The sequence below is a fragment of the Pleurodeles waltl genome, chromosome 2_1 (genome assembly GCF_031143425.1).
Source record: "Pleurodeles waltl isolate 20211129_DDA chromosome 2_1, aPleWal1.hap1.20221129, whole genome shotgun sequence".
NCBI classification, from domain to species: Eukaryota; Metazoa; Chordata; class Amphibia; order Caudata; family Salamandridae; genus Pleurodeles; species Pleurodeles waltl.
The window spans coordinates 603,938,519-603,966,293 of record NC_090438.1 but is presented as its reverse complement, the minus strand read 5'-3'; the positions used below and the strand labels follow the sequence as shown (position 1 = coordinate 603,966,293).

Sequence of the window (27,775 nt, the reverse complement as noted above, 5' to 3'; positions counted from 1 at the left end):
AAATTTGGTCAAATTGGAAAATACAATTTCCAAGAGCCCTATTGCAATACCTGAGCTCTAGTACAGACAAAGCATGCAGTGAGGGCTGTCACTAACTCCAATATATATTTTTTTTTTTTTGCCTTAGGGTGGTCATCCCCCTAACTTTTTGCCTGCTTTACCTCACTTTTGCAGATATGTTTGGGACTCTGGGCACTTTAGCACTACTAAAGTGCATGTGAAGACTCCCCTAAAACATGGTAATGTTGGTGCATCCACAATTGGCATATTGACTAATTATAAGCCCCTAGTAAAGTGCACTATATGTGCCCAAGGCCTATAAATAAATGCTACTAGTGGGCCTACAGCACTGCTTGTGCCACCCTCTTAAGTAGCCATTTTAAATATGCCTCAGGCTTCCACTGCAGAGCCTGTGTGTGCAGCTTGACTGCCATGTCAACATGGCATTTAAAAACTCTTGCCAAGCCTTAAACTCCCCTTTATTACACATAAGTCGCCACTAAGTAGGCCCTAGGTAGGCTGTAGGGCAGGATGCTATGTAATTAAAAGGCAGGACATAGACTTTTAAGTATTACATGACCTGGTAGTGAAAAACTCTAAATTGTGTTTTTCACTAATGTGAGGCCTACCCCTCTCAATGGATAACATTGGAGATTACTTATTACTTTTAATAAAGTGCAATTCCTGACTGAGAGGTAGTGGACTTTTCATGCTTAGCACCTATGGAATTGTAACGATAAATCCTCTTTAATGGTAAAGTCGGATTTAAAATTACAATTTTGAAAATTAAACCTTTACAAAGTTGGCATTTTCCTGCTCTTAGCCCTGTGTGTCTGCAGCCTGTCCCAAATACACGTCTGGGATGGGGTGACAGCTGGTTTCCTGCATTCCCTCTAGACAGCCTCACACAAAGGAGCAATAGGTGTGACTGAGTGGCCATCTCAATGTTGATGGGCCATCCTGGGCAGCATGGGAGGAGCTGACACTTACACCCAAATAGGCAGTGTCCTGCTCCCACACAAAGGACAGCTTAACCCCCCTTTAGTGAGTCTGGGCAGGAAGGGGGGGTGGGGGGGGGGTGAAGGGGGCTTCCTCTGTGCACTTCAAAGACTCCTCTCTCATATAACCCCCACTTCAAAGGCACAACCAGCAATAAGTACTAGACCTTGGACCCAACCAAATCAGTACATTACTGGGCCTGTGAAGAATTCTGCCAGGGAGGACTGCCACTCTGGAAAAACAGAGTGTGGCACATGTGTGGCTGTAGAGACACATGCTGTGCAAACGTCTGCCATCTAGTGTTGGGTCCAGAAAGTTGCAAGTTGTTATTCTTCTAAAAGTCTTTCGAATCACAAGGTATAGTGACTCCTCCTGTAGCTGGTAAAGCGCATGGGCATCAACTCCATTTTAGATTGTTTTCTTCTGCCGTCTAGTCCAGTAGTGTTTTCACCGAGCTCTGGTTCGAGACCGTTTTTCAGACTCTTCTGTTCTGGATACTTTCCATACTGTCAGTATTGTCTTTTGAACTCTTATTTCCTATCCTTTGCGTTCCTGGACCGACAGATATGTTCAGACAGAGGCCCTTCCGGCCACCTTTTTCTCAGTTCCATCTTGAGAAGATGGAATTTCTAATGTAACAACTCCCTTCTGTTTCTGCCCTAAAAGAGACTGCTTACTTTTCAAGAGACCACTGACATTCCTTCACCTCCTGTGAAACATAAAAGGGTGGATAGAGACTCTAGTGGCATACGCCCTTCCTCTTCCTTCTTCTACACCATCACCACCACCACCACCTTCCCCTTCATCACCTCATTCTCATGGTGACCCCCTTGACATTACACCTCAAGGCTCTCCCTACTCTTTCCATGATGTTCAGGGAGCAGAGGATGATGCTGTAACATTCCCACAAGACAAAGACCCCTGGTCACAATAGGATGTTGCCCATTACATAGACATTGATTAAGAGGTCCATCCAGCTAGTCCTTCCTGCCAGATGATACTACCTCCTTCCAGGAACTCATCGAGAGGGCAACCACTTATCAGGTGCCCCTAGACAAAGAACCAAAGAGAATGATTTTCTCTTTAAAATTCTCACTACATCTCACGAGGCCACTCAATACCTTCCCATGCTTAAGGGAATGAGGACACATGCAGAAGCCATTTCCAAGGATCCTGCCAAAGCATCTATCATCACCCCACATGTGCAGGAAAAAATATGAACCCTTTCCATAAGACCCTGTCTTTACTGAAGGTCAAATTCCTGCAGATTCAACACTGATCTCCAATGCAAGAAAGAAAGCCAATTCGCTGCTCAAGCCGCCAACCACTGGTGAATCGTCAACACTCAAGGCCTGCATGATAGGTATGACCGCACCCCACTGGGACAAAATGGAGGAACTCCTTCGTTATCTCCCAGAGGAGCATAGAAAGAGGCCAAGAAATTGTCAGCGAAGGAAAGCTCATGGCTAATAATTATATTTGATGTGCCTTGGATTCTGCTGACATGGCCACATGAGGCATTAACACCAGTGTCCTCTTGCGTCGACATGCATGGCTATGCATTTTCGGCCTCAAACCTGAGGTACAGCAAACCATCCTCAATGTACCTTTCGACAAAGAGCACCTTTTCGTCCCTCAGGTAGATCAGGCGCTTGAAACTAAGATAATGAGGTGGCCAAGTCCATGGGCGCTCTGCAAACCCCTTGTTCTTGTTGAGGTTTTCCTAGACTGGTATATAAGACTGGTCTCCAAAACAACAGCCACTGAGGCCTCATCCACTAATCAAAAAGGACAACCATATTCATCCTCTCATAGAGGCTTTTACAAAGGCCCCTTCAGGAGAAATAATAACAGAGACCGTGGTAAGACACACTCCCCTAAAGGAGCCTCCCACATCCTCCAGTGACTCCCTTCACGCCCCTCCACCCCAAGACCTCCCCCATCACTACTACTTAACACCTGTAGGGGGACTGGGCAAACTATCACAACTTATCAATGGGTGCTGGATATTATCCAATATGGCTACTTCCTGGAGCTCATTTCCACACCGCCAAGCATCCCTCTCTCGCAAACATTCACCAGAACATATCATTTTTCTCAAACAGGAAGTGCACGCTTTACTAACAAAAGGAGCTGAAACACGTTCCTCAACAATATCAGGGAACAGGTGTATATTCCCTGTATTTTCTCATCCCCATAAAGGACAAGTCGTAAAGGCCTATTCTAGAGCTCAGGCCTTTGAATCACTACATTTTCACAGGGTCACACTTCAGAACGTGACACTACTGCTTCAACAAGGCGTTTTCATCTTAGCAGTAGATTTAAAGGACACCTCTTTCCAACTGTCTCACCTATGGTAGACAATCTGGCATTGGGCTGTTCGCCACAACATTCACCTGCTAGCGGAACATCTCCCAGGAGCACACAACTCTGCCGATCTCCTCAACAAGTCCATGAGTGGGAACTCTACCCACAAGTCCTGCTTCCGTATTTTCAAAAGTGGGGGTACCCAGACAGACCTATTCGCAACAAAAGAGAATGCAAAATGTCCCAACTTTGCCTCTAGGTTCCCATACCCTCAGTCCAAGGGCAGTCCACTATGGATGAACTAGTCGTGGATATTTGCCTATGCTTTTTCACCTTGCATTTCTGGTTCGAAAGCTCAGGCAAGCATCCCTCACATTGATACTGGTCTATCCGAACAATGGAACCCCTTCAAAATATGAGTGCAGGGCATTCTTTTGTATCTTCTTCATTTGCAAAAAAACTAACTTAACATGCACTTCCATTACACTACACCTAGCAGCTATAGCTGCATAACTTCAAAACAGACAGAATTCTTCCCTTTTCAAGATTCCAGTCATTAAAGCTTTTATGGAAGAACGGCAGTGTTTCCACCAAGGGTACCTCCTGTGGCTTCTCAGAATCTTAACATGGTATTCCCCAGACTCATAGGATCACCATCTGAAACTCTACATTCATGCCCTCTTCAACTTCTGTTGTGGAAGATGGCATTCTTAGTGGCTATTATTTTATTCAGGTGTGCAAGTGAGCTCCAGGCCTTAACCTTTGCAAGTACCCTTTTACCAAATACACAAGGATAAAGTAGTTCCTTGCACTAATCCAAAAATCTTACCAGAAGTGGTATCTCACTTTCATTTAAATCACACCATTGAATTGCCAGTCATCTTTCCACACCCAGATTGTGTTGCTGAAAGAGCTCTCCACATATTAGACGGAAAGAGAGTGCTTATGTTCTACATTGATAGAACTAAAACTTTTAGGAAAACTAAACAGCTTTTAGTTGGCTTACCACCACACAAAGGCAATCCGAGATGTAAAACCAGCATAGCTATGTGGATTGTTAAATGTATCCAAACCCTCTATGCTAAAGCCAAAATACCATTAACAAATCTTCCTAGAGCACACTCCACTCAGAAAAAAGGAGAAACTATGGTCTTTTAGGTAACATTCCAACAGCAGATATATGTAAGGCAGCTACTTAGTCTATACCACACCTTCACTAAATAATATTGTGTGGATGTCTCAGCACGCCAACAAGCTAATGTAGGACAGGCAGTGCTATGTACTCTGTTCTAGACCACTGCATTACCCACAGGTTAGCCACCTGTTTTGAGAGGGACTGCTTTATAGTCTAAGCACAGCATGTATCTACAATCACACATGCCATCAAACAGAAAATGTTACTTACCTAGTAAGCATCTGTTTGTGGCAAGTAGTGCAAGTAGTGCTGTGTCCACCTCTCTGGACACCTATGCCCCATGCAGTTTTCTTTCACAGTATTCATACATTCATTTGCGTGGTCATATCTATTCTTTATCTTATACTACACTCCATTCTCACTCACCTGTGGGAAAGCAGTCTAAAAGTGGAGTCCATGCACATTACCAGCAAGAGAAGGAGTCGCTATAACTTGTGACTCGAAAGACCTTTCAAAGAAAAATAACTTAGAACCTTCCGGACCCAACACTAGATGTCACATGTGAATCTACAGCACTACATGCCACCAACATATGCTTACCGGGTAAGTAACATTTTCTTCTGCTGTGCTGCTCCGCTGCTGTCTGCACTGCTGAGAAAGGAATGGACTCATCTCACTTGAACCCACAGTGATTCCAAGGGCTTGCCTCTCGTTATTCTGAAGTCTCAGGGACACAAAAGACTTTGACCAATCACTACCCCATGGCACCTGGACTTTCCTTGCTCCAAGTCTTGCGTTGCCAAGTGGTGCTAATCCAGTCCTGGGCCCTTGGAAGTGAGTATAAAGTGCTATAGCTACCGAAATCCAAGCATCACCGGTGTTACGCAGGTTGAAAACTAAGAATCCCCTTTGACACCAGTGCATCACTTCAAGGACTTCGTATCGCCGACTGCATGGCTCGACAATGACGCATCACCTTCATTGCACAGGATTCACCAACAGGCACATCTCCGGGCACATCTGCTGCGTGGAACGCAACAGATGCATCACCTACATCCCCAGGAATCGATGCAGAAGCACTGCCTCCTCGCATCAGGTCTTAGACACCGATGCATTCTCCAGCCAAAGGTACTTTGCAGTGAGACAAGGTTGCTCTCTGTATTCAACCAACGATCCATCGCAGTCAGCTTGAACTTTCAGATCTGACTCGGTCATGCATGACCAGATAGTCTAGGGTGGCGTTTTTTGGTTCCAAGCACTATATTTGCAGATATTAATTAAAAATTCTTATCTTGAATTCTAGTTACTGGATTTTTGTCATTTCGGTCTTGCTTTGCTCATTAAATTAAGCTCTATTGATCTAACTAGATGTGGTGTTTTCACTATTTTAGGTGTTGCACAAGACAAGAACTTTACACATTGCCTCCTAACTTAAGCTTGCCTCGTCTATGCCAAGCTACCAGAGAGTGAGCACAGGTTAATTTATGATGTGTAACTGACTTACCCTAATGAACAAATTACTTACCTTCAGTAACAAATTATCTAGTAGTGACTTATTCTAGTTGCAGATTCCTTACCTTGGAAATTCCCCCAGGTGTCAGTCTGAATCCAGAGAGATCTCTTCAAGCAGTACCCTTGCATGAGCCATGAGCCTTGCAGAGCCATGAAGAACACAGACTATGATGCACCAGAACTAGGGCCCTGAAATGGAAGTCCCTGTCCATAGAAATCAGTTTGTAGAGTTTGGAGGATGAGTGGGTCGGTAAGGAATCTGCAACTAGAATATGTTTCTGCCAGATAATTTGTTACCAGAGGTAAGTGACTTTTTCATCTGATAGAGACTTCAATTTGCAGATTCCTTACCTTAGAATAGATACACAAGCAATACCATTCCCGGAGGCGGTCCTGCGAACAAAGATCATACTAGGAAGTCCTACAGGACTGAACAAAGTACCCATTTCTTCAGACCCGACTGTCCAGGCAGTAGTGTTTAGTAAACGTATGCAAGGACACCAATGTTGCTGTCTGGCAGATGTCAAGGACTGGATCTCTGCAAGCCAACAGTGGTTGCAGCTGTTGCTCTGGTAGAATGAGTGAGCGAGCCCTCCAGGGGTTGCTTTTTAGCCAATGCGTAGCACATTTTAATGCAGAGGACCACCCATCTAGAGATTGTTCTCTTCTGCATTGCCAGACCTTTCTTCGCACCCATATAATCCACAAAGAGTTGGCCATCCACCCGAAACTCTCTTGCATGATCAAGATAGAACGCCAATGTGTTTTTGGGTCCAGACGGTGGAGTCTCACCTCGTCCTTGGAAGGATGTGGGGATGCATAAAAAGTAGGCAATGTGATTGATGGGCTTACATGAAAAGGTGTGACCACTTTAGGCAGAAAATAAGTCCTAGTACGAAGCACCACCTTGTCAGGGTGGATGGAGATAAAAGGTGGCTTTGAAGAAAGAGCCTGCAGCTCACTCACTCTGCGGACAAAGGTGATAGCTATGAAGAAGACTATCCGAGTAATCGGGGGAAGTGGGCAGTTTTGAAGAGGCTCAAAGGGACTGCATATTAGATAGGTATGAACTAAGGTCAAATCCCATTGGGGCATTATGAACGGGGAAGGAGTAAAACGATGGGCAAGGCCCTTATAAAAAAAATTGTCCAACAATGGGAGATTTAAACAAAGAGGAGTGGGCAGGCAATCAGAGGAGGAAAGCCAAACTGGCAGACATAACTCTGTGCCAAAGAAAGAATAAACCAAAGAACCTCATAAAGAGACGGTGGGGGGTGGGAGTTGGGGTCGTCAGACTGGTCTGTACACCATGCCACAAATGTGTTCCAGTGACAGGTGTATACCAGTTTGGTGAAAGGACACCTAGCTGCCAAGATAACATTACAGACTTGAGGCGGAAGATCAAAAGCTGTCAACTTCCACCGCTCAATCTCCACGCAACAAGGCAGAGACTGGACAGGTTCGGGGGTGAGAACCTTCCCCTCCTGCTGTGACAGAAGATCCTCCTAAAGGGGCAGTCTGATCACAGGATCAATGGCCAAGTTCAGTAGTTCGGGATACCATACTCTTCATGCCCAGTCCTGAGCCACGAGAATGTCTTGGGCCTGGCCGTTCTTCATCTCCGAGAATTCACTGCAGAAGTGTTATTGGTGGAAAGGAGGCCTGAGTTCCACTCGAGACGAAAAGCGTTGCCAAGTGAGTGTCGCCTTGGAAACTCCAACGAGCAATACTGCGGACATTGCACGTTCTCTGCGGAGGCAAATAGATCCAACCAAGCCTCTCTCCACTTCCGAAAGAGACCTTGTGCCACACCTCCAGATAGAGTCGCCATTCATGATTGACCAGGCATTGACAGCTGAATTCATCTGCTCTGATGTTCAGAGAGCCCACCAGATGTGGAAACACCAGGGATGTGACCTGATGTTCTAGCCACGTCCAGAGGCAGAGAGCCTCCTGACAAAGGGTCCACGACCCCACCCTGACCTGCTTGTTGCAGTACCACATGGCGGTGGTGTTGTCCATGAACACCAGCACCACTTTCCCTTTGAGAGAAGGAACTATTCAATGCTAGTTTAATCGTCCTGAGCTGCAAAAGGTTGATATGGAGCTCGAACTCCCCCAGAAACCAGACACCTCTGATCTCCGCTGCAGGAGAGTGATTTAGTTCATGGTCCACACCTATGGTGTGGCACTCTATATCAAGTCCAGGCAACCCTTAGTGCTGTGTTTAAGTGTCCAGATAGCAAAAGCTCTCTAGGGATAGGTGAGGCGAGCAGCTGAAACTTCTCCAAGAGGATGGTAAAGCCCTTTCAATACCACGGTAGTCAGACAGACAGTAACTCGCAAGAAAGAACCACACAAGTCTTGCAAAAATAAAGGATTCTTTATTACGGCACTAACTACTAGACTAGCATCGCTATATCTCCCTTTGGGGATATCTACATACAATATATACAACGCCAAATAAGCTGAAATAACATAAGAAGTACAGGGCCCTATTGGGGTGGGTACAAACCATATACTAAGTAAATGAATGCAAAGTAGTGAATCCAACCAAGCTAAGTGTGGCAGTTAGCTATGGGCTGGGGAAGAACAACAAAAAAAAACAGGGGTAAGTACAGCAAGTGTCCCCAAGCAACCAGGTGCAGAGTGGTTACTTACCCAGTCATCCCAGACTAATACAGGGAACTCGCGTTGGAATTTGCAAGTTTGAGGACCCTTCCCAGTAGGCCCAGAGGAAACCCAAACACAGGAGAAAGGTTGGAAAGTGTCTCCACCCCAGAATTCCCAGAAGACAGGAGTACCTACCCCAGGGGACCCAGGTGCATAGGGGTGAAAGGACATCAGAAACCCTCATTGAAGTCAAAGGAGGCCTAGGTTGTCAAGCTGCTGTCACGACCCGTGAACTAGGCCAGTGGAACCAAAGGACAGATTCAGGACGTAAAAGACCTGAAAAGGAATGGGACAGTTCAGCACCCTCAGAAATGACCACCCTCCTAGAGGTGAAGTTCCTGCAGGCTGGTGAATGAAGAAGTCCAGCTGCGGTGTCTAGGAGCTGCAGAAGATCCTAGGAGTCACCTATGAGCTGTCCCACGTCAGTCGCCGGACTGCAAGAGGTTCAATGACCAGCGAGGCCACCAACAAGCACTGGCAAATGAACGCAGGAGCTGAAATAGATTTGCAAGTTTTTGGGGACCAGCAAGGTCCAGGGGACTCTACCCTTGAGGGTGAGTGAGGGCTGGCCCTCAGTCTTTGGAGCCTCCAGTAGTGACCCACAGGTGACGGACAAACGGAGTCACAAGGAGGCCTCAGCAGCACAACAAAACAGAAGTCATACGTCGCAGGAGCTGCAGAACGGTAGCTGATCTTCAAGTTGCAGAGTGCTGGAGACTGGAGCTTCTTGGTGCCTGAAGATCTCCCAGAGGAAGAGTCAACAAGACTTGACAAGAGCAATAATCGCAGTGCACAGGAGTTCCAGTCCAATGGCAGGAGCAGGGGCCCACCAACTCCCAAGTTGGTCACAAGACAAGCAGGACCTAGAGGAGGCCACAGAACAACCACCTGTGAGCAGAGCCTTCATGTTGTCTATGGGACAAGCAGGATCCAACAGCTGGTCATCGTTGTCTTGAGGTGTCGGCAGATGTAGGGGAGTGGACTCCTTCACTTCAATTGAGTTTCCTTCGTGCTTCCAGGTGGAAACAGAGTCCTTGAGACCCTAGAGAATGCACATCCTTGGATGTTGCAGAATTCTTGCAGGATCTGAATAAACAATGTTGCAATGGGAGCCTTCCCACCAGAAGCAGACTGGTTTCAGTTTCAAAGCAGACTAGCAGCCGTTCCAGAGGCCAGGAGCAGAAGATGTCTTGCAGAGAGTTCCTTATAGAATCCTGCTTGATGAAACAGAGGACCCATCCTCAGGGGAGCCCCTAAGTAACCCTAAACGGGGTTGGTCACTCTCTGAAGTTAACCACCAATCAGATGGGGGATGTGGGGGGTCACAGACGTCATCTACCTGGCCTAACCAGTCAGATGCTCTCATGGACCTCTGCAAATCTTATTTCGAAGATGGCAGAATCAAGCGGCCACCTGGCAGAGCTCTGTGCACCTCCCAAGGGGAAGAGCTGGACGAGGGGTGGTCACCCCCGTCTTTTGTGTGGTTTCGTGCCAGAGTGGAAACCGGGGGTTCTTGCACTGTTGCAAACTGGTTTATACAAGAAGGGCACCAAATATGCCCTTCAAAGTAGTCTGGTGGCGCTGAGAGGCCACCCCAGCACAGAGACACTTAGTTCTAAACTCTGGAGGTCAGAACTGTGCCTGGGGTTGGCAGAAGCACAGGCTAGCTTTTAGACTCCACAAGGCTGTACAGGCGGGTCTGGGGTGGGGAATGGGGTCCTCTAAGGAAACCCCCAGTCATGGTATCATGCAACTAACACTGGAATTGATGTAGAGACATGATTCCAACATGTTTGATGCCAAACAAGCCTAGGTTAGATGAAGCCATTATGTGGTTGGACAACTCATGTTGACCAGTGTCCTCTACATACTCCAAAATGGCTTCCCTGCACTTACAAAGCCCAGGGAATTGAGTCTGGGGTTTGTAGGGGCACCTCTGCTCATGCAGGGTGCCCTCACATGCAGCACCATGCACCCTGCCCTAGGGCTGAAGGGCCTACCACAGGGGTGACTTACAGGGTCCAAGTGAAGTGACCGCGATATAAGGTGAGCCTTGTATCTAAAGTGAAAAGTGCATGCACCATTTCACGCAGGCTGCAATGGCAGGCCTGCAAACAGTTTGCATGGGCTTCCATGGGTGGCATAATAAATGCTGCAACCCATGGGATACCCCTGGTGTGCCAATGCCCTCGGTACCCAAGTATCATATACTAGGGACTTACATGGGTGTACCAGTATGCCAATCGTGGGGTGTAAAAGTTACCATACAACCAAATTTAGAGGCGAGAGCACAGACACTGGGGTCCTGATTAGCAGGATCCCAGAGTACTATAGTCTAAACACACTGACACCAGGCAAAAAGTGTGTGTGTGTGGGGGGGTGGGGGGTAAACTATGCTAGAAAGATGCTACTTTCCTACAGGCATCAGTCTGGCTCCGGAGATTTTTGTCAAGCAGTCCCCCTGCGCAACATTAGGTAGCGTCGATCATCTTCGCGTCTGTGATGTGTGCGCTGGATAGGAGGCTGCGGGTCCTATATATGCACCACCCCGGAGCACTGACGTCAGTTTCTTTTCACAACTTTCCATGTCAGTAGGGCAGATCCATGAAGAACACCAACCACTTGTGTGTCAAAACTAGGGCCCTGACAGGAAGTCCCTGACCATAGAAATCAGTTTGCATAGCGGGAAGGATGGGTGGGTCGGTAAGGAATCCGCAACCAGATCTTTTCTCCACCAGATAAGGCGTTACCAAAGGTAAGTAACTTGTCGATCTGACCGACATCTACCCAAGCAATACCATCCCTGGAGGAGGGTCTGCAAACCAAGATCAGAACAAAAAGTCCTGCAGGACAGAACGGGAAATTATCAGTCCCTACGGATTTGACTGTCCAGGCAGCAGTTTGGTAAATGTGTGCAATGATGCCCACGCTGCCGTCTGACAGATGTTCAGGACTCGAACTCCGCTTGCTAACGTAGTGATTTCAGTTTTAGTGCCGGTAGAATGAGCACGCAAGCCCTCTGGGGGGTGCTTTTCAGACAATGCGTAGCTCATTTTAATGCAGAGTATGACCCATCTGGAGATGTTTCTCTTCTGCACTGCCCGACCTTTTTTTTGCACCCACAAATAGTTGCTCATCCACCCGGAACTCTTTGGTACGATCAAGGTAGAACCACCACAATATTTTTGGGTCCGGGGGTGAAGTATCTCCTTTTTTCTTAGAATGAAGAGGGTTCGGGGGGGTCCTGTAAAAAGTAGGCAAGGTGATGAACCAGCTTTTTGGGAGAAAGGAGGCCCAGGTGCAAAGCACCACTTTGTCAGGATAGATGGAAAGGTAGGAACGCTTAGATGATAATGCCTGAAGCTCACTCACCCTGCGGACAGATGTAATGGCCACAAGAAGGGCTATTTTCAAAGTGAGGACCCTCAAGGACAATTGTAGAGAGGCTTGAAAGGAAACTTAAGTGAGGCCCTTAAGGAACCTATTTACAATAAGGGATTTAAACGAAGAAGGCTGATCGGGCAGCTGTAAGAAAGCAGAGATTGCAGACAAATAACCTTTGAGATTGCCCAAAGCAGAGCCCTACTAGGCTTATGAAAGTATAACAAATAGAACCTCAGATAGAGGGGCAGAGAGGAGGTCAACAGACTTGTCTGTGCACAAATCCACAAATTTCTTCCAATGACTGGCGTATACCCTTTGGGAGAAGGGGCGCCTGGCTGCCAAGATAACGTTACAGACCTCGGGCTGAAGGTCAAAAGCTGTCAACTGTCACTGCTATCTCCACGCAAGAGGGCAGAGACTGGACAGGCTCGGGAGGAGAACCTTCCCCTGCTGCTGCAACAGAAGATTCTGCTAAAGGGGTAGTCTAATCGGAGGACCGATGGCTATGCTCAATAGATTGGGTTACCAGACTCTTCGCGCCCAGTCAGGAGCTACAAGGATTACTTGGGTCTGGTCATTATTTATCTTCTCGAGACCTCTGGGCAGAAGTGGTATGGGCAGAAAGGTGTACACGACGCCAGAGCTCCACTCGAGACAAAAAGCACTACCAAGCAAGTGCTGCTTTGGAAACAAAGTGTAAAACTCCTGGCATTGTGCATTCTCTGGGAAGGGAAACAGATCTAACCAAGGCTGTCCCCACTGCTGAAAGAGACCATGAGTCACTGCTGGATGGAGACGCAATTTATGATTGACCAAGCTTTGTCAGCTGAATTGGTCGGTCCAGATGTTCAAAAAGCCAGCCAGAAGATGAACCACCAGGGATATGCCCTGCTGTCCCAGCCATGCCCAGAGTTGCAGAGCCGCCTCTTAAATGGTCCACGACCACACCCAGCCATGCTTGTTGCAGTACCACAAGGCAGTGGTGTTGTCTGTGAAAACCTACACTACACCTTTCCTTTTGAGAGAAAGAAGAAATGCTCTCAATGGTAGTCTGACAGCCTGGAGCTCCAGTATGTTAATGTGGAGTCCGGACTCTGCCGGAGCCCAGGTGGCCGCCCCATCACAGGAGTGACGCTTCTGTCACTACTGTCAGATCTGGATGGGAAAGGGATCTGCCCCTGACCTAATCACAGTTCGTTAGCCACCACTGCAGATCTCTAACAGTTCCCTCTGAGATCTGGACCAGAAACTGCACTAAGTCCAGAGCAGCTCCAATGGAACTGAGCGTCTGTGAGGTCGGTGTGACTTCAGCACATTTATAGGGAACCACAGAGAATACAGGAGGTCTGTTGTAGTCTTGAGGTTGAAAACGACAGCCTGGGGCGAGCCCACCTTCAACAGCCCATCGTCAAGATAGGGGAAGACGGAAACCCCTGATCTGCGCAGGCGAGCTACGACCACTGCCATAACCTTGGTGAACACCCAAGGGCCGCTGATAAGATCAAAGGGGAGACCGGTAAACTGAAAGTGCTCATGTCCAACCGTGAACCGCAAGCAACATCTGTGGGCAGGCAGGGTGGGAATGTGGAAGTACGTGTCCTGCAAGTCCAAGCTACCATCCAGTCTCCTGGATCCAGGGCAGATGGAACCTGAGTGAGAGTGAGTGAGCATTTTGAACTTCTTCAGGAAGAGATTGAGGGACCGAAGGTCTAGGATAGGGCGAAGGCCCTTGGGCACCAGAAAGTAGCAGGAATAACAACCACAAATTACTTCTGGCATAGGGACCCCCCTCTATGGCTCCCTAGGCCAAGAGAGCCATAATCTCCTTGTGGACAAGTGCCAAGTAATCCTCCGTCATCCGATTTTAGGATGGTGGCAAGGATGGAGGGGGAATCTTGAAGGTGAGGAAGCAGGCATTTCAGACTAATCTGCAAAACCAATCTGTCTGATGTGATGGAATGTCAACGGAGTAGGTGATGGCAGATCCTGCCTCTGACTGGTACCTGGTGGAGAAGCGTCAGACTAGGAAGGTTTGGCAGAGATGGAGGCTGCAGACTGGCCAGGCCACTGGCTCCCTGATCCAAGAGGATAGTGGATTCCATTTCCCCAACCACGCAGAGGCAGGGCAGCATGCTGGGTACAGGGGAGCAGACAATGGCTGGAAACCCCTTTTGTAGCCATGAAAGGGGTGAAAAGCAGATTTGGGGGGGGGAGGGGGGGGGGGGCCACCCGTAGGCTCAAGGACCTGGCACAAGAGTCCTTGAAGCGATAGAGCGCTAAGTCTGTGTTCTCTCCTAAGAGACAGGTGCCATCAAAGGGCATGGTCAACAGATTGGCTTGGACATCCCCTGAAAAACCAGACGTCCTCAACCAGGTGTGGTGCCTAAGGGCCACTGTTGAAGTAACCGCTCTGCCCAGTGAGTCAGCATGTCCAGTCCACATGCGATCGTGAAGTTTGCTGCGTCTCTTCCATTAGCAACAGCTCAACAGTAGAGCCCGGGTCTCCTCCAGGACCTGTGGCAGCACTTGCGCAACCATATCCCACAGGGTGCTGGAATAATGGCACAAAATGCATGCCGTGCTCACGGACCACAATGCCAGGAAGAAAATGTCTTCCCGAGTTGATCCAGCCTCTTGGTTTTCCTATCTTGTGGTGAGGAAGGGAACACACCATGGGATGTAAAGGTTTGGATAACCAAGCTCTCAGGGGTGGGGGTGCTGTGCCAGGAACGTTGGGTCAGTTGGAGCAGATCAATGGTGGCAGCCAATAGTCCTGTTCAGAGGAACCCCTGGGCTGGGTTTGGACAAGATACCCTGAAGGACATTGGTAAGCGCTTCATTGTAGGGCAATAGGGATTCAGAGGATGAAACCCCAGGCTGTAACACTTGTCAAGCGGTTGGACCAGACTGCCACTGAAGGCAGCCCGAGGCCCAGGACCTTGGCCGTTCTTTGCACTACCATAGAAAAGGACACTCCCTCCTCCGTAGCCACAGTAGTGGGAGAAGTGTACGGGGAAGTATCCAGACCACTGGCTTCACCCAGGTCAGTACACCAGTCGAAGGAGTCCTGTAGCTGGTATTCTAAAGGTTCCAGCGACCTCTCCCATTCCTCACTGTATACATAAGAATAAGGAGGTCAGGATCCGACATAGGGGGCAAGGACCCTGTCAAAACAGACTGTGTGTAGCCGGTCTGGCTCCATGTCTGAGTCGCAATGGAGTGAGAGAGAGTGAGAGAGTCGTTCAAGGTGGTACAACTTATGTGGGTTCAGAGCCAGGAACGGATCCATGGGTACCCCCTGCAGCCGAATCCGCCAGCACAGAACCCATGGGGGCCCCTTCTGACCCTGCGGGGCTCGAAGGAGCTCCATCAGAGTTGGACTGGCCTAAGATTAGGCTCATGGCATCATGAACTGAGTTGGGAAGGGGGTTGCTCCGGCTCGCAGAAACTTAGGAAGGCACGAAGCAGACCCAGAAGCGGGCACTGAGGTTGGAGGCCTATCTAGAAAGACAACGCTCCTTTTCCCTTGTCTCATTGGCCGATGAACAGGGTGAAGTCAAAGAACTCTCATTCTTCTTCTACTTCTTCTTATGCCTTGACTTACCAAAGTGTCCCAAGACTTGGAATTTGAAGAAGGGCAACTGTTCTCTTGACCTTCCTCTTGACAGATAAGTAGCAATGCGGAGCAGAGCGCCGGGCCGCAAGGAGCTTTAGGAACTGCTCCCCGAAAGCTTTCAGATTCATGGCCCGGCATTTGGAGCACAAGTTCGGGTTGTGGTTGTGCTCCAGACAACACAGACACACAAGGTGCAGATCCATCACAGACATCGCATGATGGCAGGAGTCACAGGGCTTGAACCTGGTCTTAAGCAAAGACATGCTTAATGCACCAGGAGTAATGACACTCAAAAAACGTTAACAAAAAGTCACAAAAGATCAGTCAAAAAATGACTGAGGGATAGCTCTTCTTTGGATCAGTGCTAGGCTGCGCGAAAAGAACGGATGTTAGCGTACCGGGGTGACGCCTATATAGGAACCACGACGTCATATCCGGCACACATGATGCTGATTAACTGATTGATGCCACCTAACGCGCAGGGGACCTGCTTGAAAAAAGTCTATGGTTTCAGACTGATGCCTCGGAGAAATTGTAAGATAAGGAACCTGCAACTAAATGTCTCCATCAGATATTAATATTCCCAAGCATTGTATGGGGTGCAGGACAAGTATGATAAAACATGGAATAAACTTTTGGAGAAAAAGATGTTCCGACTTAGATTAGTATCACTCCGGATCATGTATCCAGTGCAGTATTTAAACAAAAGAGATATCAAGTGGCTGTTTTAGAGACGCTTGTCTCCACGCATGTTTCTGGAAGTCCACTGGCACATACCGTATGTGCACTGATCCGGATAGGCTACCATCAAGAATCCTGGAAACAATTTGGGTTGCCTCTAACAAATGGAAATATGCTACAGATTGTAGTTGGTGGTGGTAAAATTTAAAGTGGTGGAAGTCTGGTGCTTCTTCAAGGAAGTCTGACTAAAATTGTAAAAGTACTGCTTCGAGGTTGACAAGTTGAGTGCCAATATTAGAGCACCCACTGCAATGTTTAGGCTAGGGTGAAGAGGAGGCAGATTGGGCGGGCCTCTATGGAGTCAGCCAAGACAAATCCAGTACACCTCTAAAACACATATGGTAAAGTCAATTGAGACTAATTTAATGGGATGATGACAAACAACATACTTACATTTGGTAATGCTCTTTCTGGTGGATATTCGAACAGCAGAATTCTCAACATTGACTACTCCCCAGGAGCCAGACTGGATCAGGAAATCTTTTCTCTAGTGACGCTCCCACATGCCAGTAGGTGGCATCCTTCACATCACATTGATTTCCTACTGTCCTCTAAATCAGTGGTTCCCAACATTTTTTATTCTGTGGACCCCCACTTTATCATTACTGGAGCCCGGGGACCCCCACTGAATCTTTATTGGAATTCGGGGATCCCCCACTGAGTCGTTAATGAAAGCTTGGGACCTAATCTATTGATATTATTTAATTTTTTAAGAAGTCGCGGACCCCCTGAGGAGGCTTCGCGGATCCCCAGGGGTCCCCGGACCACAGGTTGGGAACCACTGCTCTAAATGATAGAGCAGCCACATTTAAATGTCACCCGTGCGCGCAGATGGCAGTTTCTTGATGATCGTGCCCCCAGACACTGAGCATGAAAAATTGGTAGTACCAGTATGCAGATTCCTAGCCTGGGACATTTTTAGATGTTAAAAACAGACCACTCCACAGAAAAGGGAGCGAGGTGGGCTGTGAGGAATCTACAGTCAGAGATTGTCCACCAGAGAAAGGGTTACATAAGTTAAGTAACTTGTTCCTTTGATGGATCCTTCTAATCACAGATTACTGACCTTGGACTAGATACCAAAGCAGGCCTCCCCAGGTACAGACCCTGGAGTGGACTGAGACCAAAAACTCTTGCAGGACCAAGCGAATGAAATGTCCTTCCCACCAGACATGCCTTTCAAGGCAGTAAAGGTCCATAAACATATGCACCGATGCCCACATTGTTGCCTAGCAGATTTCTATAATAGGGAATCCATGTGCCAATGCAGTGGTAAGAGCCTTAGTTATGGTGGAATGGTGTTTCTGACGTTTTGGTGGCTTCTTCTTGGCCAGTGCATAGTAGATCTTAGTGCAGAGGATTATCCACCTAAAAAGGGTTAATTTCTGCATAGCTTTCCCTTTCTCCTCTCCAGAGAATGCCACAAACAGTTAATCATCCACGCAGTCATCATGGTGCTACTCAGTATGATCAACAAATGATTAAAGTGCTTTTGGAGTCCAGAACTTTAGGCAAGAAGACCACCCAGGTTCTAAGCACATTTGAGTGGAAAAAAAGGGGAGATAGGGTAGATGCACCAACAGAGCCTGAAGCTTGCTCACGTGACAAGCTGAAGTAATCGTTGTGAGGAAAATACTCTTCAAAGTCTAGAGACGCAGCAAGCAGCTATGCATCAGTTCGAAGTCTGTACACATAAATGTTAGGATCAATTTCTGCACCGGGTGTGGCACTGCCCATTAATAATAGGTTTTTGGGATGAGGTAGTTCAAGCCCTTGCAAGTACCACAGATTAGTAGATACTGCTTACACCATGGGATATGTTGCTGGGATTGCTATCGTCCCCAAAAACAAGAAACTCTCTCATAGATTTTTACAGCTGGGTACCCTGCTCGCAAAGCGCCATATTGCCATTAGATGGTTGAATGTAGTCCCACCCAAATATACAGAATGACTCAGATATTTGGGTGGGGGGGGGGGAAGGGGAGATGAAGTGGGGGGATGGTTTGTGGCTAGGAAATATGGATGAAATATGTCAGAAAGGACTGAAAACTGGTGGATGACTTGGCTCCGTGAGCGCAGATGTGGCAAGAACTGCGCAAACCTCATGAAGCGCTGTTGGGCTCTGGGAAAGATGGTAAGGTGGTACTGATCACGCCTCCTTCTCAAAGTAATGAACATGTAATAAAGCAAGTCTAGTCCTAAATGAGGTTGATGTACACTAGACAGGAGTCTATTAAACTATGACGAGGCTCAGTATCCTGTTAAAGGCCCTCACCTGCACCTCTGGATGATTGAGTATTTCTCCTCGTTTTTCACTTACTTCATAACGAACCCCATGATCATGGACATTTTATGATGTGTTTGAAGACTACCTGTACAAGCAGCATTTCCAGGGAAGCAGGTTGGGAGGATTGTTTCTCCTATTGTGAGAGGTAATTTGCACAACCTAACTATTGATGCATCGTTAAAAATGCTCTTGTTTTTCTGTCTATATTGAAAATCTCAATAAAAAAATGATATATATATATATATAATAATAATTATAGTCCAATTATGGCATCACAAACGTTAAAAACCACATCACAACAGGTGTTTGAACAAGGATGGTTGGTTCGGCAACCAATGTAAAAAAGCTGACAAGTAACCATAGAAAGTGCCCACTGCAATGCAATGGTGGGCCAAAGGCAAGAATAACAAAAGAACATCTGACAACTGGGATTGTAAAGGCTATATCTTGTGGTTACCACGCCAGGCCATACATTTTACAACATTTTGTGGAAGGCTGTCTGGCGGGGAGGACAACACCCACCACTTCTGGCAGCAGAGGACGCAGTTAACTGTCTCTGCTCAGTTTCCACGCATGGAGGTGTAGATTGCGTGGACTCAGAAGGACTCTGCCCTGTTGCCAAGAGAGGAGGTCCTCGATGCACACTTATCAGAGGACAGGAGTGTATGATCAAAAGCTCTGCGTACCATGCACTCGTGGTCCAACGAGAAACAAAACAAGAGCTTGGGTCCAGTAATTCCTGATCCTTTTCAGAACTCTTGACAGGAGAAGCAGAGGCAGGAAGGTGCACAGGAATCTTAAAATCCATTCTAGCTGGAACGCATCTCAAAGTGAGGATTCTTGCAGAAATTCCAATGTGCAAAACGTTTGGCACTGCTTTGTTGGCCAGGGTTCTCTTCACTGCTGGAAGATGCCCTTCACTCCATCGGGGTGTAGTCGCCATTCATGCTGTCTGCGGACCTTGTCTGCTCTGGCATTCAAGTACCCTGACAGGTGGTTTGCGAGCAGGAAAATGCCACACTGCTCCATTCAACTTGCAGCGCAGAGCCTTGTGGTCTTAGGCTCATGACCAAAACTCAGCCACATTTATAGCAAAACCACATGGCAGTGGTGTTGTCAGTGCAAATCTGCATAAGCCTTCCTTTGTTGGATGGTAGGAAGTAACTCCAGCATGTTGCTATTAATTAGAGGTTCCATTAGAGATCAGAGTCCTTTGATCTCCACCTCCTGTGGCCCAGCCAACACACATTAGACACCAAAGTCCCCTCTGGGTGGACAAAGGAGGAGGCCTACCACTGGTTCAACTGCGTTGAGTAGCCACCACTGCATATAACGTGCAGTCATCTTTGAATAGTAACTTATAAGTTTTCTTGGTGCTAGGCCCCTGGAACCTCAGAGCTGCTCTCTCCAAGACCCAGGACCGGGGCCGAAACATCAAGATCATAGCCTGAATGACCTAGACTTGTTGCAGGTATGGTGTAAACACCAGTGTCCAGACAAACAAGGTATCCTTACACCACATTAGATATGGGGAATTAACAGCAGTGCTTCTGCATGCGGACATGTGGCGATGTTCAGTTCTAATTTGGTTTTGTACCAACCCATAAGAGATGGGGGGGAGGGGCAGAGCCACAAGTAAGCATGACCCTCCTGTACACGGATGTCTGTTTCTTCCCTCTTAGCCATTCTGGGCACTCAGACAATACGTAGAACAATTGCTGATGACAGTGCATTGATCAGACCTCTTTAGCTGTTAAAGAGATTGTAGGAATCTGGCTCTTTATACAGTATACCAAAAAAGAGGTATACTGTGCAAAGAGTCCACGTATCTTTTATAAGTGGACAAGGACTTGCGCTGGCAATCCCAGGGTGCTCACTTAGGTGGGGTGGGGGGGTGCGGATTAGTGTGGTCGAGCAGCCTTATCATCAAACATGAGTGTCCGACATTTGCTGCATGCACACGCTCAAATGATACACACTACTCAACAAGGAGATCTTTACGATTTCCTTTAAGGTGTCCTCTGGGTGCATGTATTAATAAATCAATCAGTGTGGGTTTATTAATAAAAAATGTTTGATACCAAACATCCGTGGTTACAGTGAAGCCATCACGTAGCTAGGGAACTCGTTTGTACCAGTGCCCAGCACATGTACTTAAAATGGCTTCCCTGGTCACTTGTACTGGCAGTATTTGAACTATCTGCTACATGTATGGACATAACTGCATGAGCATAGTGTATCCTGCCTTACGGCTGTAAAGCCTTCCATAAGGGTGACCTACGTATACTGCATGTAAGGTCTGTAGGCATGGCACTCAGGGATGTGTGCCTGGTCGTGTTTTCACTTTTTTCTGCACCAAGATAGGCAGTCTGCGTGAGTTAGGTGAGGGATCCCATTAGGGTGGCACAATACATGATGCAGTCCTTAGGGACTCTCTCTGGTACCCATGCCCTAGGTTTCTGGGGTACCATTTATTAGGTACTTACAGGGGTGCCAAAGGTATTGCCAATAAAGAGAAAAATTGTATAGTTTAGGGAGAGATATCTGGCACTGGGGACCCGGATAGCAGGAACCCAATGCACTGTGTCGAAATTGCATTGAATACCAAGCAAAAAGTGGGGATGACCAGGTCAAAAATGGGCGCTTTCCTACAGAGGCCACTTAACAGAACGCGGCTGCAGGACGGAAGTGAGGATATACAGTTAGATAGAGTATTCACCTCAGTTAGGGAAGACAAATAACTTGTTCTACTGATTGATATTTCTAACTGCAGAATAATCACTTAGAGTATAGATAAAAAGCCAGTACTTCCCATCCGAAAGATGAAGGGTCTGGTGGGTGAGCTCAGATCAAACAATCCTGCAGGAAAGCTTAGCTTGTAAAGGGCGGTGTCTTAGGCACCACACCAGATGATGAATCTGTCCCAGCTCTAACCATAGATGGATTTGGAAGGGCAACTGGCCGCAAGGACAGCCATAACCATCTTGGTTGGTAATTCAAACGCATTCATCTGTCACTATTCAATCCTCATGTATGGAGGTCTAAGTAGTGGAGACTCAAAATCATGACCCTGTCCTGCTGCTGACACAGGAGGTCCATATGAACAGGAAACAGAGAGAAAATGCTCAGGCTCGGAAAGTCTGGGTACCACACTCTTCTAGCCCTGTCCATGCCAATCAAGATGGCCTGGGTCGTTCCTGATCGCCAGAAATGGAGGTAGAAGAGATATTGGTTGAAAGGCGTGCTTCATTACATTCCAGCCGGAATGAGTCTCCGATGAGTGCCTTAGAAGAAAGTCCAGTGCCTCAAATTGCTCACAGTGCACATTCCAGATGGGAAGCAAACAGATGTAGCCATGACTCCTCCCAGTGTTCAAAGACACACTGCAATACCCTAGCATGAGATGGCACCTGCTCAGTTAGACTGCCCAGGTGTCAGGGACCCACCCAGGTGGTTGGCCTAACTGAGATCTAGGATTGATCCAAAAACATTAGGATCACACCCAGAAAGTCCTGCAGTGGAGAAAATGCAATGATTGCCACTGTGTTCACATTTACTCCAACGATAGGAAGTCTCATTGATGGAGTCGAGTAGTATTTTGTCTCAATGATGAAGCCCGATGCTGCCAGGAGTTCCTTCGGAGGTACAATGGACTGTGACCGCACCTTTAGCAGCCATTCAAGGTAATGGACTACATGAACTTTGAAAATAGACCGCACCAGCACTATCACTTTCTATAACACCAAAGGGGCTGAAGTAAGACCAAATGGGAGGACAGTAAATTGGAAATTTTCCTGGTCCACTCTAAACCATAGGTAATGCATGTGGGTCTGAAGCTATCTACCTACTTACCCATCTACCTACCCTATCTACATCTCAATATCAGGTCTAGGGACAAGAACCAATGTCCCAGGATGGAGCTGATGGGATCTGAGCCAACATGAGCATTTTTTATCTGTCAGTTGAATTCCTTTCTTCAGAAGGACAAAGGTCCCGGATAGGCTGAGACCCCCCTCTTTTTTTGTAATGCCTTCCTTCGAGGCTAGTATCCATTCAATGGCATTTATGGAGAGTAAAAGATTCACTACTTGCATGAGGATTGGCAAATGTTCACCTGAAATTAATTCTGGCCAGAGAGCAAGATGGGGCAGGAAGAAAATGAAGGGCAGGTCATAGCCCCTTTGCATGATCTAAAAGACCAAATTGTCAGCCGTAATGCATCCCTAGCCAGGGAGGAAATGATGAATCCTGCTTCCCTTTGGGCTGAAATGAGTGAATATGGAAAAAGTAAAAGCAGCTTTGTAGCCATTGCATCAGGAGATACAGAACAGGAGGACTGGTGACCCTGCTGCCTTGTGCAGTGTCTGCCGATGCCATGTCTGACACTGAAAGGACTGGACGGACTTTGGTAGTACTGGTAGGGAAGGCAGACATTGATTATCGGCTAGCCCACTGGAATAGCCTCAGAATTGATGAGGAAACTGTTTCACAGGCATCAGTAACCCCAAACACTGCGGAGAGGCTTGTCTGTCATTAAGTCTCAACTGGAAAGTCCACTTTTCCTCCAAAAGTGTCTGGACTCATCAAAAGGTATATCCAACAGGGAGGCCTACACATCAACCAGAAAATCCGTTTCTCATCCATGAGTGCCTACAACGCACGATATAGGTGCGAACAGCCCTGCCAATGTAATCAGTGGTATACAGGCCTAATCAGATTACATACTTTGCCGCATCCTGTCCCTCATGCATTGCCTGAGATGAGGAAGCTTTAAGGTACACTTCGAAAAGTCTTGCCAGCCAAGTTAAGGAAAGCCTGCGTGTACCTGCCCAGTAAAACAAACATTGGGAAGGGTGTAAAAGAACCCAACCTTTCTGCTGTAACTACAGATCCTCCCAGAGTGGAAGCCTGATCGTTGAGCAGACACTTTTGCCCAGAAGTTCTAGATACCATACTATTCATGCTCAGTCTGGAGCCTCTAAGATGACTTGGGCCCGGTCGGTTCAGATCTTCTTGAGAACTTAGCGCAGTAGTGGTATCAGTGTAAAGTCATAAAGGAGTACTGAGTTCCACTCAAGGCAGAATGCGTCTCAGAGTGAGAGACCCCTTGGAAACTGTAATGTACAGAGTCGTCCATGTAGGGTAAGACTGGCAAATCCCCGACCTCTTAAGGTGAACTGCCACCACTTTTGTGAATACCCAAGGGACAATGGTGAGACCAAAGGGGAACATCGTAAACTGAAAATGCTCCTGTCCTACCACTAACTGCAGGTGGTGGTCGGCTGGTAGGACGGGTACAAGGAAGTAGGTGTCATGCAGGTACCACGTCACCATCTAGTTTCTGGGATCAAGGGCAGACAAGACCTGGGCTAAGGTCAAAATTAAAAATTTCTCCATCAAGAGGAAGACATTGAGAGGGCACGGGTGCAACTTTCTATGCAACATCAACGTAGCTGGAATAACAACCAGAACCTAGAGCAGGCACCCTCTTGATAGCCTCTTCTACCAAGATGGCTTGTGCTTCCTGCTACAAAAATGGACAGGTGGTCCTCTGTCAGTCGCAGGAGAAATGGTAGAAGGTGAGGCAGGGAAGAAAGGAAGCATAAGGTGTAACCTCCAAGGACAACTGGTAGAACCTACCAGTCTCGAGTTACTGCCCACCAACCCAGGTAGAATATGTGATTCTGCCTACCAATGGGTTGATGTGCTTGTGTGAGGACATGCTAAAGAGGTTTGGCAGCTGGGGCTCCAGAAGGAGAGGTAGACTGGGCGGCCCATTGACCTTGGCCATGGGCACCTTGACTTTGACTGTAAAACTGCTGGGTTAGTTGTGGTGTCTTAAGAGGCTGGTGGTATGGGGTAACTTGGCCAAATGCACAAAAGAAGCACTGTAACGGTTTCAGTTACAAGCGGGCAAGTGGTAAACATTCTAGAGCAGAATCGGCCTTGTTCCCAACAAGGGAACCTTCAAAGGGCAGGTCAATCAGGGAAGACTGGACATCACCTGAGAACCCAGTAGACTGCAGCCATGCATGGCAATGAATGGAAAAACAAGTGCATATGGTCCGCTGATGGAATTGGTGGTGTCCAAGCCACAATGAATGATAAACTTAGCAGCATCACTACCATCTTGAATCGCCTGAACAAGTCAAAAGGTCTTCATCACTCCAGTAAAGACTTACGCCACTGAATTCCAAATGTTGAGGGGAGTAGAGTCCCAACTGTTGTTAAAAGATAAGAGGACTAGATTTTTTGAAGAAAACAAGTTTGCCAAAGGTTTCAACCTGCCTAAATTCCCTGTCGAGAGGAGTGATACGAAATGTTCTGGGATTAGATTGACTCACGGAGAATAGCTTAACTAGGGTATTGGGTGATGAGTGCTGCGAGAGAAAAACAGGGTCTGGTGGTGGAGGGGTTGTTGAGTGACAGGATGAGTTGGGCGTCATCTGCATAAGAAATATTGTTGAGACAGTGGGATCTGAAGATGTTGGCCAGTGGTGTCCTATCTGTGTTGAAGAGTGCGGGCTGAGTGATGAATCCTGGGGGGCACTGCCAGTGATCTTCTTGGGTTCAGATGTGAAAAGTGGATACTCTGGGTTCTTCCAGTGAAGGAGGTGGTGATCCATCCGAGTGTGTTCCCTTGGATGCCGATGTGGTGAAGTCTTTCGATTAGCATGTGGTAGGATGCAGTGTCAAAGGCTGCTGAGAGGGCGAGAAGGATCAAAGCTGCGGTTTCTCCTCCGCTGAGGAAGATTCAGATGCCATCGGTGGCTGTAAATAGGGCAGTTTTGATGCTGTGATTGCTGCCGAAGCCAGATTGGGAGGCTTTGAGTAGCTGGTTCTGCTCCAGGTAGGTCATGCGTGGCTTGTTGATCTTTTCCAGTACCTTCCCTGGAAATAGGAGAAGGGAGATTGGCAGGTAGTTTTTGGGTTCGCTGGGGTCAGCAGAGGTTTGTTTGAGTAGAGGTCTGACTTTGATGCGTTTCCAGGCCTCAGGAAATGCTGCAGTGACGATAGAGGTGCTGATCATGGTGGTGAGTTCCTAGTCGATCCTTTTGGTTTTCAAGGTTGAAGATGTGGTGCGGGCAAGGGTCTGTGGGAGCTCCAAAGTGGATGGATTTCATGGTAGAGTTGATGTCCTGGGTGGAGAGGATGCTTCAGGTGGTCAGTGTGTGGTTCATGCCAGTTACGGTGGTGGCGTATTTTCCTGAAGTAATTCCATAGGTGTGGGTTGGGGTTTGACGTTTCTGTATACTGTTGCGATCTTTTCGTGGAAAAAGTGGGTGAGGTTGTCGCACAGTTCCTGAGGTGTGTGATGTTTTCACTAGCAGCGGGACTGGAGGTTTGCGTCAGTTACTACAGGGCTTGAAACAGGTCATTTTAAGGGGTGACATCTCTTATGCATTGAAGAAACTTCACAAAGGGAACTTAATATGCATTCAATGGCATGGAAAGAATGAACAAACATCAGTGTGCAGGAGTGGCGCTAATGTGTGCCCCGCACATCACAACGCCCGGGACATATTGTTGGGGGTCAAGTGCAACAAGTTTTCATGTTTATTTTGTCCTTGGGACAAGTAGGCCCAACCCCTTACAACACAAACCCTTTGGCTGCCAGTATACAGAGAAGGGAACTGTCCACGATGAGGTACTGTGTGTGTTCATATGTTAATACTGTTCCAACTTGTACTTATGGTTCATTGATTAAGAGCCTTCATTTTTAGGGTGAGTGCTGTAATTCAACGTTTTAAGTTTAAACTGCACTACTAACTGGTTCCAGTAAAATAAAAAATAAAAAAAGTAAAGGTTTGAAAGGTTTAACATTATGAGGTTAAGTATAATGCTCCCAGAATGCTCTCTGCTTAGATGCAAATGTTTGCAAAAGCTTGTAAGCAAGAGTAATGATTCTTTGTTTTAAAAATAAAATGGTCAAATGCAAGTAGGAAAAAAACAAAAACGTTTTGTTACTATGAAATGTTAGGTGCTATGTTTTTCAAGCATCATTTAGTAAACTGTGTTGACACATGCTAGTATTTCCCAAAAATATTCCTAATGGAAAAATCAGTGTAACCATTTTCAACAATATTATGGAAAGCATGAAAATAAACAAGCACTTGCAAAGCCAAACGATCCAACATTTTTTGAGAGCCTTTTGATTTTGTCAATGCATGTCTTGATTTGACTTGGCTTTTGTAGCACTTCATTGTTTTGTGAGCTGCAAGGCCTTCACCATTGTAACAAACACTGGCACAAATAAAACAAGTTATTGGTCTAAAAAAAGCACTTTGCCACCAGAGGCGTAACAAAGGCCAGACAGCCCTTCTCCAGGTGTCCCCCTCAGCACAGCACCTGCCCTGAGTGAGTCTGGAAAGGGCCCCTCCATGTTCTCTTCAAGGGAGTTTTATTAAGCCACTGATTGCCACAGGTGTTCCTGGCACTGAAGAAAATTGTTTTGTGTGCCAATATGCTCCTTGTGGAAGAGCAGAACGCATCACTCACAGTAAAGCTATTTGTGAACTGTATTTTAGCACTAGCAAATATGCATTTGTAGATTTAAGTTAAAATCTATTGAGTGTTTACAAGTTCACTTTCCCTCCAACCACTTTTTTCCCCACCCCTGGGAAATCTTCTACTTCTGCCATTGTCAGGAGTAAATTTCCAACCTTTCTCATTATGGGAAAAGATTAGAGAAGAGTGGGTGAAAATCTTTAAAACATGCAAGTTTGTAGGTTTGCAGACTCCGAGGCATTCCAGCCCTGAAACTATTGATTACTGCTTCCCTGAACCCCGGTATGTAGATCTGTGGAAAGGTGGCAAAATAGGGAAATTGTTATAGTAAGGATTGAAATTGCAAGTATTCCTCCTATTGTAGTAGCCCTGGCATAATTAGAGAGGCTATTGCCAGAGCTGAGATTGCTTCCATAAATTGTCGCCGCACTACATGACACCAAAGGGACAAGTAGATTATTTTTTACAGGACAAGTAGATTTAAGAAGCAACCTGTCCCATGGACAAGTAGACATTTTATTAAATTCCACACCCCTGCAGTGGCCACAGTTAGTCGCACCAAAGTTCTGCTGAAAAAAAAAAAAAAAAAACTTTCAGATACAGTGAGCTTTGG

At 47.0% G+C, this 27,775-nt stretch overlaps 1 protein-coding gene across 1 annotated transcript in view; it reads right to left on the bottom strand.

Moving 5' to 3' along the window:
* Nucleotides 1-27,775, bottom strand: part of ANLN (anillin, actin binding protein) — a 207,525-nt gene that overhangs the window by 25,491 nt on the left and 154,259 nt on the right.